This window comes from Cucumis sativus, chromosome 5, assembly GCF_000004075.3.
Source record: "Cucumis sativus cultivar 9930 chromosome 5, Cucumber_9930_V3, whole genome shotgun sequence".
In the NCBI taxonomy this organism is placed as follows: domain Eukaryota; kingdom Viridiplantae; phylum Streptophyta; class Magnoliopsida; order Cucurbitales; family Cucurbitaceae; genus Cucumis; species Cucumis sativus.
This window is the reverse complement of record NC_026659.2, coordinates 14,462,089-14,475,455: the sequence shown is the minus strand read 5'-3', so window position 1 is coordinate 14,475,455 and position 13,367 is coordinate 14,462,089. Positions and strand designations below refer to the sequence as shown.

General features: G+C 37.2%; 1 long non-coding RNA gene across 1 annotated transcript; it reads left to right on the top strand.

The window, feature by feature from the left end:
* Window positions 1-237: 237 nt before the first annotated feature.
* Window positions 238-12,969, top strand: LOC116403726. The gene is made up of 6 exons (XR_004216557.1): window positions 238-1,138; window positions 11,048-11,111; window positions 11,219-11,361; window positions 11,465-11,627; window positions 11,734-11,881; window positions 12,822-12,969. It is a non-coding gene; the product is annotated as an uncharacterized LOC116403726 (long non-coding RNA).
* The last annotated feature ends 398 nt before the right edge of the window (window positions 12,970-13,367 follow it).

Sequence of the window (13,367 nt, the reverse complement as noted above, 5' to 3'; positions counted from 1 at the left end):
ATGACATGAATAGCGCCAAACAACTACAAAGAGAACTGCCACACTCCTATAATTGCTGCTAACCTACCTAACTAAGAATATACGACAATCTCAAAAATGTGCTAGATTTGCTAGTCTTGTTGGATTCGGCATCATTCATTCTTCGACTTGCCAGCGATTTTTGGACCTGTGCTACCAAGTTTACTTCCAATTTCAAGAGTGCCTTGATCCTTTGATTTACTTCCAATTTTTGGAGGCTGTTTCAGCACAGGTGTGGTTTCCTTTTTATCATCATCACCTGACAATCTTTTCACGTTTTTTCCAGAAATAGATTTAGCTGATCCCTTCTTTCTCTTGACCTCTGATTGTTTTAAAGAACTCCCCCCACTCTTGCTGGTTCCATCACCCTTCCTAACAGACTGCTTCAATGTCTTAGTTTCAAAATCACTTGTAGTGTCATTAGTTTACATTTACATTTACGTTGAAGATATAATATTACATTTACGTCATTAGTTTTTGGATGAATTGGTGATTTAACATGCTCTAGAGTGGATAGTTTAGGAGGTCTGTTAGACCACCATTGTTATTTTACTTATAATAGAAGAAAGGAAAGTAAGGCACGTTAGTAATCAACACAGTTACTTATTCAAAAGGATGACAGTTATCTAAAACAGGAAGTTAAATGGATGAGAGGGAGATGGGAAAGGGCAGGCAGTTTTTAGTAAAAGGAAGGGCCTGCCAGAATTGTTCTGGTTTTAATTGTAGTATTTTGAATTGTGTTTATTTCTGTTTTGGATTAGGAGGGTTTCTTTGCTTGTTGTTTGTAATTTCTCTGTAATTTTCTTTCTATTGCAACTTTAAGTCTCAAATATCAATATAATAGAAACAGTACGTAAGTGTTCTATCAAGGTTGTATGTTCAGAAGTGAGTAGATAGTTGAGGAAGTCCTATGTTCAAAAGTGAGTAGTTTAGGAGGGTCCTATGTTCAAAAGTTTGTTGGTGTGTATCTTTGTTGGCTCAACATGTTTTTAATTTATGATTGTTGTTGGTGGAGAGAGCGGAAGATGTCGGGGACAGTTTGGAGAAGATCAAGCGGCAGCTGGCCTCTGGGTCTGGTCGGAATTTGTTGCAGGGTCCCCTTCTAAAGCGATCTGAAACAGTAAACTACGCATTGCAACTCTTTCTGTCTTTCCTGTTGTTTTGAATTGATGGTTACTGCTTAATTGCGCTGCCTTTAGGAATTTGGCAAGCATGGAGGCTGTTTATTTGAGTCGGAAGCCCACTGCAAAATCTGTTTTGGAGTTTGTTCGATCTGTTCATGATGATACAAATTTTGTTATGATCATATTGCATTTTGAAGTTTTGGGGTATTTTTCTTCCATTTCTTTTCTGCTTACGTTGTATTCTTTCTTACGTATATTATTTTCTAATGGTCTTGTTGTGCAATGTCTTTCTTTTAAGTCATTGGCTACTTTGTAAAGAGAAAAAACAAAGTGAACTATGTCATCGTTCTACTCTTTCTACCCCATTTCCGTAAAGAAGCAAGAAAACAGCTAACAGGCAAATCAATCTACTTAAACATTCAATTGGCCATTTAGTCTTTTGGGATTTAACATTCTGCCATTCTTGTCGTTGCCCTTAAATCTCCTCACAATCTCTTTGTTATTTCCAACAATCCTTAAGAAAAATCCCTGTAAACCGAACCCCATATGTTCCCTTTTCTCCACATCGGTCATAATTTTGTCCACTCTCCAAACAAAATCCTTTCAACCTTATTTTTCTTCACTACCCATTTCCAAAATTTTCATTTCCCTTGGAAAATCTTTGTCGATGTCGAAACTTGCGGCTGTGGAACCGATAGTTCTCAATCATGTCCAGTGCTGTACCTCCCAATGGACGGCATGGATCAAGGGTTAAGGTGGATATTTTTTGTTATCGTTGGTTAGAATTCTTGTTCTGTTTTAGGACATAAATTCCAACACAAAGAATGTTTAAGTGTTAGCTTTCTCTACTCATAACCTACTCAAATATTAGAAAAAAGGACTTAACGACACAAATTGCATCCAAGTGTCCAGATGCAACACTATAGTGCCAAACAAACCTAACTAGTGTCCAAAATGTGCCTAAGATTTAAAGACAACCAAACGATGCTTAACTGTGAGCTTTTCCAATGCATAAGCTACCAAAAAGTGAGAAAAAAAGGTCTGAACAACCTAAAATCGCAACCAAGTGCCCAAATGCAACTACTATAGTGCCAAATAAACCTAAGTAGTGTCCAAAAGGTGCCTAAGCTTTAAAGAAAACCAAAGAATGCTTAAATGTGAGCTTTCTAGACTCATAACCAACTAAAAAGTTAGAAAAAAGAATTTAACAACCCGGAATGACAACCAAATGCCAAGGTACAACAACTATAGTGCCAAACCAAGGTGCGTAAGCTGTAAAGGAAAAACAAAAGAATGCTTAAGTGTTAGCTTTCCCGACTCATAACCTAACAAAAGTTAGAAAAAAGGACTTAACAACCCGAAATTGCAACCAAGTGCCAAAGTGCAACAACTATGGTGCCAAAGAAACCTTATTAATGTCCAAAAGGTTCCTAAGGTTTAAAGACAGCAAAAAAAATGCTTAAGTGTGAGATTTTCCAAATCATAACTTTAAAAAATGTGAGAAAAAGGACTTAACGACCTGAAGTGGAAATCAAGTGTCCAAGTGCAACAGCTATAATGCCAAACCAACCTAGGTAGTGTCCAAAAGGTGCCTACGTTGTAAATGCAATCAAAGAATGCTTCAGTGTGAACTTTCTCTACTTATAACCTACCAAAATGTTAGAAAAAAGGACTTAACGACTCGAATTGCAACCAAGTGCCCAAGTGCAACAAATATAGTGCCAAACTAACCTAACTAGTGTCCAAAAGGTGCATAAGGCTTAAAATCAACCAAACAATGCTTAACTGTGAGCTTTTCCAACTCATAAGCTACGAAAAAATGAGAAAAAAATGACTTAACAACCCGAAATGGCAACCAAGTGCCCAAATTCAATAACTATAGTGTCAAACCAACCTAACTACTATCCAAACGGTGTTAAGTTGTAAAGGCAACCATTGAATGCTTAAGTGTGAGCTTTCTTAACTCATAAGCTACCAAAAAATCACAAAAAAGGACTTGATGAACAAAAATTTCAACCAAGTGCGTAAGTTAAACAAATATGCTGTTAAAACAACCTAATTAGTGTCTAAAAGGTGACTAAGGTTTAAAGACAACCAAAAGAATGCTTAAGTGTGAGCTTTCCCGACTCATAACCTACCGATAAGTCAGAAAAAATGATTTAACGACTCGAAATGGCAAGCATGTGCCCAAGAGCAACAAATAAAATGTCAAACATACCTAAGTAGTATCCAAAAGTTGCGTAAGCTATAAACGCAACCAAATAATATTTAAGTGTGAGCTTTCTCGACTCATAACAAACAAAAATGTAAAAAAAAAAAGACTTAACGACCCCAATTGGCAACCAAGTGCCTAAGTGAAACAACTATAGTGCGAAACATACCTAAGTAGTGTCCAAAAAGTGCCTAAGCTGTAAATGCAACCCAAGAACTTGTAAGTGTGAGCTTTGTCGACTCATATCCTACCAAAATATCTGAAAAAATAACTTAACGACCCGAAATGGCAACCAAGTGCGCATGTGCAATAATTATAGTGCCAAACAAACCTAAGTAGTTTAAAAAACGTGCCTATTATATAAACACAACCAAAGAATGCTTAAGTGTGAGCTTTCTCAACTCAAAATCTACCAAAATGTCAGAAAAAAGGACTTAACGACCCAAAATGAAAATAAGTGCACAAAAGCAACAACTATAGTGCCAGACCAACCCAAGTAGTGTCCAAAAGGTGCCTAAGGTTTAAAGACAAACCAAGAATGTTTAACTGTGAGCATTCCTGATATGGATCAAGAAATCATGATTGAATCAAATGAAGAAGTTGAGTAGATGCAATGCTTGGAAGTTGAAGAGTTATTTTGGGCAACTCAAAAGTCATAAATTTAAATGTTTAAGAAATAATGTTTATGTGTTTTTAGTTATTATGTTAGTTGAAAGGTTATCAAATTAAATGTTTTGACCTTTCATTTCATATTTTAATTAGTATAAATAGGGTTGTAATTTTTCCACATTTAAAAAGAAGAATTTGGGATGAAAGAAATCTGAAAATTCTAGAATGTAGAATTTTGTTCTTGTCTGTTGTGATAGAATGCACAAACATTTGAAGCATTCAAGTGAGAATTGATCTACCTTACTTGTGGAGTGTTTTGAAGATTAAGGATTGATGGGAGTTTCTAATTTTGTTCGATCCTTGGTTTCTTAGATCATCTAAGCAATTTGTATGTAGCCTATCTTAGGGGTTGAAATCAAATTGGTTTTGCGGCTAGTGGGGTTGTGTTCTTTGAGTCTTGTTGTTTAACATGATTCTTAGATCCAATGCCTAGGGGTTTCTTATCAATTTCCAACACATAACCTACCAAAAAGTGACCAAAAAGGACTTAAGGACCTTAAATGGAAACCAAGTGTGCAAGTGCATCAACTATAGTGCCAACCAACCTATGTAGTGTCCAAGAGGTGCTTAGGCTGTAAAGACTATCAAACAATGCTTAAGTGTGAGCTTTCTTAACTCATAAACTACCAAAAATTGAAAAACAAAGAAGGAATTAACGACCAAAAATGGTAAATAAGACAAGAACTATAGTGCTAAACCAACCTAAGTGGTGTGCAAAAGGCGTCTATAGTGCAAATCATGTCATTTTAATTGATCAATTCATAAGTTAGTCCTAGAAGTTTTATGGTATAGTGCTTGATTTGGCAATGCATAGGTAAAGAAACCATAGTGACTAAAGTTCACAAATCAAATGTATAGTATTGTGTTTTGAAATGACTTTATAAGTGAATAAAAACACTAGGAAAAAGAAATTGAGTCATATAAGGGATCATCTAGCAAACAGGTTTTTGTCAAGTTCCAAATGTAGTAACACTACAACAAAAATTATCTACTACGACAGTTGTTTATATCACAAAATGGAGGGAGGAAAAAAAATTATCACAAAAGGAAAAAAAAACGCGCGGGAAAAGGCGAAACTTTTCGGATAATACTTTTCGCGACAGTTATTTGACGTCATAGTATTGTAATTGAAAAAAATTTTAGAGGCCTAGAACCACAAATGAAAGTCACGAATGAACCATCATCATTCTTCTTAAATCGCCACTAATCTTAAAAGTGCAAGCATTGTATATATGTTTAATTTTTAAAATAAAAAGAAAACAGTTCTAAAAAAGAAAATGGTTATCAATTCCTATCTGATGAGTTGTGGTAAAAATTATATCAATAAAATGAACAAGAAAAAAAGAAGTGTAAGGAAGGAAAAGTTGAATACCGTAGAACCCAACGAATTTTGACCTAATCGGCTTAACTCTCCTACATTCTACAGGCTATTGTTGCTTCGGCCGTGAGTGAATATTTTCCTACGCAAGTTCTGATATCGAAGGAACCCAACGCATTCTGACCTAATTGGCTTAACTCTTCTACTTTCAACTAGCTATTGTTGCTTCGGCCAAGAGTGAAGAGTTACCTATACAACTATCGATCCCGAAGGAACCCGACGCATTCTGACCTAACCACTTTAACTCTCCTACTTTCTACAGAAATTGATGCTTTGGCCAAGAGTAAAAAGTTCCCTATGTGAATTCTGATACGTAAAGAACTTGATGCATTCCAACCTAACCAGCTTAACTCTCCTACTTTCTCCCGGTTATTGTTGCTTCAGCCAAGAGTGAAGAGTTCTCTACGCAAGCTTTGATTCTGAAGGAACCTGATGTATTGCGACCTAAATAGACTTATCTCTCTAACTTTCTATGGGCTGTTATTGCTTCATCCAAGAGTGAAGAGTACCTAATGCACGTTCATGTCTCGAAGGGAACCCGATGCACTCTGACCTAATCGATTTAACTCTCCTACTTTCTATGGGTTATTATGGCTTCGACAAAGATTAAAGAGTTCTCCACACAAGTTCTGATCTCGAAGGAACCCAACACATTCTGAACTAACCAGCTTAACTCTCCTACATGCTATGGGTTATTATGGCTATCGACCAAAGAGTGAAAAGTTCTCTACGCTAGTTTTGATCACGAAGGAACCCGATGCATTTTTGCCTAACCACGACTTAACTCTCGTACTTTCTATGGGGTATTTGTGGCTTTAGCCGAGAGTGAAGAGTTCCCGATAAAAGTTTCTGATTCAGAAGGAACCTGACACACTTTGAGCTTTTCGGCTTAACTCTCCTACATTTTACGGGCTACTGTAGGTTCAGCCGAGAGTGAAGAGTTCACGAACAAGTTCTGATTCTAAAAGAACCCGATTCATTTTAATCAAACCAGCTTAACTCTTTTACTTTCTACGGGCTATTGTGGCTTCGGCCGAGAGTGAAGAGTTCCTCCACACAAGTTCTAATCCCAAAGCAACTCGACGCATTCTAACCTAATCGGCTTAACTCTCCTACTTTCTACATGTTATTGTTGCTTCGACCATAAGTGAAGATTTCATTATGAAAGTTTTGATCCGAACGAAACCCTACGCACTCTGAGCTATCCGACTTAATTCTCCTACATTCTACAGGCTATTGTTTCTTGGTCGAGAGTGAAGAGTTCACAACCAAGTTCTGATCATGAAGGAACCAGACGCATTCTAACCTGATCGGCTTAACTCTCCTACTTTCTACATGTTATTGTTGCTTCGACCATAAGTGAAGATTTCATTATGAAAGTTTTGATCCGGACGGAACCCTACGCACTCTGAGCTATCCGACTGAATTCTCCTACATTCTACAGGCTATTGTTTCTTGGTCGAGAGTGAAGAGTTCACAACCAAGTTCTGATCACGAAGGAACCAGACGCATTCTAACCTGATCGGCTTAACTCTCTTACTTTTTATGGGCTATTGTGGCTTCGGCCGTGAGTGAAGATTTTCCTACACAAGTTCTAATATCGAAAGAACCGAATGCATTTTGACCGAACTAGCTTAACTCTTCTACTTCCAACGACCTATTGTTGCCTCGACCAAGAGTTAAGAGTTCTATATGCAAGTTCTTATTCTGAAGGAACCCGATGCATTCTGACCCAACCGTCTTAACTCCCCTACTTTCTACGGGCTATTGTGGCTTCGACCAAGAGTGAAGAGTTCTCTAAGCAAGTTCTGATCCTAAAGGAACCCGACGCATTCTGACCTAACCGATTTAACTCTCCTACTTTCTACGGGCTATTGTGGGTTTAGTCGAGAGTGAAGAGTTGTTGATGAAAGTACTGATCTCGAGGGAACTAGATGCATTTTAACCTATTCGGCTTAACTCTCCTACTTTCTATGGTCTATTGTGGCTTCAACCGAGGGTGAAAAGTTCCCAACACAAGTTCTGATCTGGAAGGAACCCGACGCATTTTAACCTATTTTGCTTAGCTCTCATACTTTCTATGGGCTATTGTGGCTTCAGCTAAGAGGGAAGAGTTCCTGACACAAGTTATGATACCAAAGGAACTCGATGCATTCTAACCTAACCAGCTTAACTCTAACTTACTTTCTACGAGCTATTATTGCTTTCACCATGAGTGAAGATTTTCCTATGCAAGTTCTGATATCGAAAGAAAGAACCAAATGCATTCTGACCCAACTGGCTTAACTTTTCTACTTCCAACGAGCTATTGTTGCTTCGGCCAATAGTAAAGAGTTCCCTACGAAAATTCTGATTTCAAAGGAACTCGATGCATTCTGACCTAACCGTCTTAATTCTCTTACTTTCTACAGGCTATTTTTGCTTCCACCAAGAGTTAAGAGTTCCCTACGAAAGTATTGGTCCCGATGGAACCCAATGAATTATGATTTAACCACTTTAACTCTCCTACTTTCTATAGTATTGCTTCGGCCAAGAGGGAAGAGTTCCCTATGGAAATTCTGATATTGAAGGAACCTGACACATTTTGACCTAACCAGCTTAACTCTCCTACTTTCTACAAGTTATTGTTGCTTCGGCCAAGAAAGCATTCCCTACGCAAATTTTGATCCTGAAGGAACCCGACGCATTCCGACCTAACCGGCTTAACTCTCAACCTTTTTATGGGCTATTGTTGCTTCGACCAAGAGTTAAGAGTTCCCTATGCAAGTTCTAATATCGAAGGAACCAAATGCATTTTGACCTAACTGGCTTAACTCTCCTACTTTCTACAGGCTATTGTGGCTTTAGCCGAGAGTGAAGAGTTCCATGAAATTTCTGGTCAGGAAGGAACCCGATGCATTTTAACATATTCGGCTTAACTCTCCTACTTTCTATGGGCTATTGTGGCTTCAACTGAGAGTGAAGAGTTCCTGACACAAGTTCTGATCCCAAAGGAACTCGATGCAGTCTGACCTATCCGAGTTAATTCTCCTACTTCCTACGGGCTATTGTTGCGTCGACCATAAGTGAAGATTTCCCTACGCAAGTTCTTATATTGAAAGATCTAAACGCATTCTCACCTAACTGGCTTAACTCTTTTACTTCCAACGGGTTATTGAAGCTTCAACCAAGAGTGAAGAGTTCCCTACGAAAATTTTGATCCTGAAGGAAATCGACGCATTTCTGACCTAATTGGCTTAACTATCCGACTTTGTACAGGCTCTTTTTGCTTCAGCCAAGAGTTAAGGGTTCCTTACGCAAGTATGGATCCCGAAGGAACCCGACACATTCTGATCTAACCGCTTTAACTCTCCTACTTTCTATATGAAATTATTTCTTTGGCCAGGAGGGAAGAGTTCCCTACGAAAATTTTGATACGAAGTGAACCCGACGCATTCCGACCTAACCAGCTTAACTCTCCTACTTTCTACGGGCTATTGTTGCTTCAGCCAAAAGTGAAGAGTTCCCTAAGCAAATTTTGATTCCGAAGAAACCGATGCATACCGACCTAACCGGCTTAACTCCCCGACTTTCTATGCGTTATTGTTGCTTTGACTAAGAGTTAAGAGTTTCCTACGCAAGTTCTGATTCTCGAGGAACCCGATGCATTCTAACATAAATGGCTTAACTCCCGTACTTTCTACGGGCTATTGTGGCTTCGGCCGAGAGTGAAGAGTTGTCGAAGAAGTTATGATCCCAAAGAACCCGATGCATTTTAACCTAACCGGCTTAATTCTCCTACTTTCTACGAGCTATTGTGGCTTCAATCGAGAGTGAAGAGTTCCCGACACAAGTTCTGATCCCAAAGAAAGCCGACACATTCTGACCTAACCAGCTTAACTCTCCTACTTTCTACAGGTTATTGTTGCTTCGACCATGAGTGAAGATTTCCCTGTGCAAGTTCGGATATCTAAAGAACCAAACATGCATTCTGACCTAACTGGCTTAACTCTTCTACTTTCAACCGGCCATTGTTGCTTCGACCAAGAGTGAAGAGTTCCCTACGAAAATTTTGAACCCGAAGGAACTCGACACATTCTAAACTAATTGGCTTAAATCTTCGACTTTCTACGGGCTATTTTTGCTTCCACCAAGAGTTAAGAGTTCCCTACGCAAGTATTGATCCCGAAGGAACCCATCGCATTATGATCTAATCGCTTCAACTCACCTTCTTTCTACAGGAAATTGTTGCTTTCACCAAGAGTGAAGAGTTCCCTACGCAAATACTAATACGGAAGGAACCCGACGCATTTTGACCTGACCAACTTATCTTTCCTACTTTCTACAAGTTATTGTGGCTTCGGTCGAGAGTGAAGAGTTTCCTACGAAAGTTTGATCCTGAAAGAACCCAATGCATTATGACTTAATAGGCTTACCTCTCCTACTTTCTACCAGCTATTGTAGCTTCGACCGTGAGTGAAGAGTTCTGATGCAAGTTTTGATCCCAAACGAACCCGACGCATTCTAACCTAACAAGCTTAACTCTCCTACTTTCTACGGGCTATTGTAGCTTCAGGCAAGAGTGAAAAGTTCTCTACTTTCTATGGGCTTTTTATTATAAGTGTAAAGAAATAGGTGTATGAATTGGATCGATGAACATTTTTTGAATTTTTTTTAAGCTTAAAAGGATATTTATGGAACTTTCAATAATTCATCAATATTTTTTAAACAGAACTTTTCAATAGTTGATGATTATTTTTTAAACAAAACTTTAGCGACTTTCATCTAAAACCAAAGACAATGGTATTTTTGAACCGTTTTCGAAAGTTTAAGGGCATCTTTCAACTTTTAAAAGGAGACTTTTTTGACACAAACCACTAGGGGTATTCTAACACTGACAACACTAACAACCCAGACTACCCATCCCAAATTTCGAGTATTATTACAAAATATGTTTTTTAACTTATGGATATGTTGAATTTTGATATTATGAAATTTTAGTAATTGATATGTGTGGTAAAAAAATTTAAGTGTTTAAGTTAATCAAGAATACACTCCATTTACAAGGAGTACAAGGAGTCCAAGTAGATATTAGTTGTGTTTGAAAAATTATGAAAAAAATGTCCTATTTTAAAAAAAAGTACAATCAAGTGAAATGTTACATAAACTTCACAACATAGTTAATAAGATAACACAATATTACAAGATTTTGTTTACACGTATACATACATATACTAGTGGTTAAAGTAAGATTAGATTTGAATGTATATTTAAACGAAAGTTATGCCATTCAACTAGAGTAATAAAATAACTAAAGAGCTCAATAAATTACAACAAATGTGATGGTACTTTGACACCAGAAGCTCAACCATTTGAAGGAAAGTTCCAAACAATGGATAAAAGGAAGCATACTAAAACACAAGTAAAACAAGAGGATTATTTTTATTGTCTTCCATTATCTGAGAGTGGAATGCAAACAAAGCAATGCAAAAGCACCATTCAAGACATCTGACTGATTTATACAAAGTGTAAATAAGACACCAATACAATGCTGAACATTCTCCAAAACAAGATGCAACATACACATCATTCATTTGGCTATTCAACGGGAATATGTCACGTTTTTTGCCATAATTATTCTTGTTTCATGTTTGCCCACGATGGCAGGACAAGACTTTTAGGTAAAGCAAATCCTGGTTTTCCAATGTCAAAAGGCCTTGGCCGCTTGCAGGTAATACTTAGTTTTCCATTTTTAACCTTAAGGTTGCACTTTATGTTTAAATTGTCCATCCGAACATCTTTTTTTTTTTTTTTTCTTCTTTCCTTCGGGTAATAAAGAATAGTGACCTTGAAGAATTAAGAGAATTGGGGTCCGGCACCTTTGGCACTTTTTACCATGGAAAATGGAGGGGACTGATGTTGCTATAAAACGAATCAATGAGAGGTGTTTTGCTGGGAAACCTTCTAAACAAGATCGCAAGGTTGTTCATTTTAAGCAACTGGCTTTTCTTTTCTTTTGTTATTCGTGTATTTTTCTTTTTGTTCCTTGACTCAAGTCCTTTTTGTTGTTTTATATTGTACCAGTGAGAAGATTTTTAGAATGAAGCAATTAAGTTTGCTGATTTGCACCACCCAAATGTGGTACTTTTTATGGTGTCGTGCTTGATGGGCCTGGGAGATCTGTGGCCACAGTAACAGAATATATGGCCAATGGTTCGCTCAAAAATGCTTTGTTGAAGAATGAAAAGTAACAATTGTTCTCATTTTTCATACGTTTAATTTAATTTGTTAGAAGTTAGTTGCAGTATAATGTATCTTCACCCTTAGATTAAGCATAAATACAATTGATGCAGGAGTCTTGAAAAGTGGAAGCGCCTCTTGATTGCTATGGATGCGGCTTTTAGAATGGAACACCTGCACAGAAAGAATATTGTGCACTTTGATTTTGAAAGTGATAATCTACTGGTCAATCTTCGAGATCCTCATCACTCAATATGCAAGGTTTGTGTATTACTGATAATAGCAGAATCATCATTGTAGTGCATTCCATTTAGTTAAACTCTTGATTTGATTTTTAAACAAAACAGGATGATAACCAATTTTTATAGTTATTGTTGTAATTAACACAATTAATTGTCAAATAAAAAATGTATTTGACTATTAACATTTTTTTGTTTGACTAATTATAGTATGTTTTAAGAAGAAAATAAGCTTGGCTTGTCTTAGATATACGGGATAAAGTAATGTTTTTAACTAACAAATGCCTTAAACCAGCAATGGTCTCAATCTCCTCCCAAGACCTCTCAAAACCCTTACTCTCTAATCAAATGTTCCATTAAAAAAAATCTAGTGAGATATTTCACAACCTTGATCGCATAAGACAACAATCTCTATTTCAAACCAAACTAACTCTAAAGGGCTCGACAAAAGTTGAAAATCAAGGTAGCAAACTGCGATCTCTAAAGGATACGATGTGATCTAAAGGAATGCTCCTGTGCTATAAATGCATGGGTGCAGTCCAAACACAAAGGAAGATTGTCCCTATATATAATAACTTTTTATAGGAAGTATTTTTGAAGTGTTAACTCATCTATTTCCAACGGGCTATTCCTACTTCGACCAAGAGTGAAGAGTTCCTTACGAAAATTCTGATTCCGAAGGAACTCGAACGCATTTTGACCTAACCGACTTAACTTTTTGAGTTTCTACATGTTATTTTTGCTTCCTCCAAGAGTTAAGAGTTTCCTACGCAAGTATTGATTCTGAAGGAACCCGACGCATTCTTATCTAACTGGTTTAACTCTTCTACTTTCTATTGGAAATTGTTGCTTCAACCAAGAGGGAAGAGTTTCCTACGCAAATTCTGATACCGAAGGAACCCGATGCATTCTGATCTAACCAGCTTTACTCTTCTACTTTCTACATGCTATTGTTGCTTCAGCCAAGAGTGAAGATTTCCCTACGCAACTTTTGATCCTGAACGAACCCGACGCATTCGGAGGTAGTAGGGAGCTGATTCCTAAGAAGTTGGTTAGTGTTCTTGTTCTGATTTTTTTACCTTCAGTTAACTACGTTGTTTCTGAAGAAATTAAAGTTATGGGATGTGATGCATGTTGGTAGGGAGCTGAATCCTTTCTTAGGAACGTTTTGGTGAGCATGGAGGCTGTTTATTTGAGTCGGAAGCCCACTGCAAAAATCTGTTTTGGAGTTTGGTCGATCTGTTCATGATGATACAAATTTGTTATGATCATATTGCATTTTGAAGTTTTGGGGTATTTTTCTTCCATTTCTTTTCTACTTCCAATTTCATTTTCAATTTCTGCTTATTTTTTATTCTTTCTTATGTATATTATTTTCTAATGGTCACAAGTTGTGCAATGTCTTTCTTTTAAGTCATTGGCTACTTTGTAAAGAGAAAAACAAAGTTAACTATATCATCATTCTACTCTTTCTACCCCATTTCCATAAAGAAGCAAGAAACCAGCTA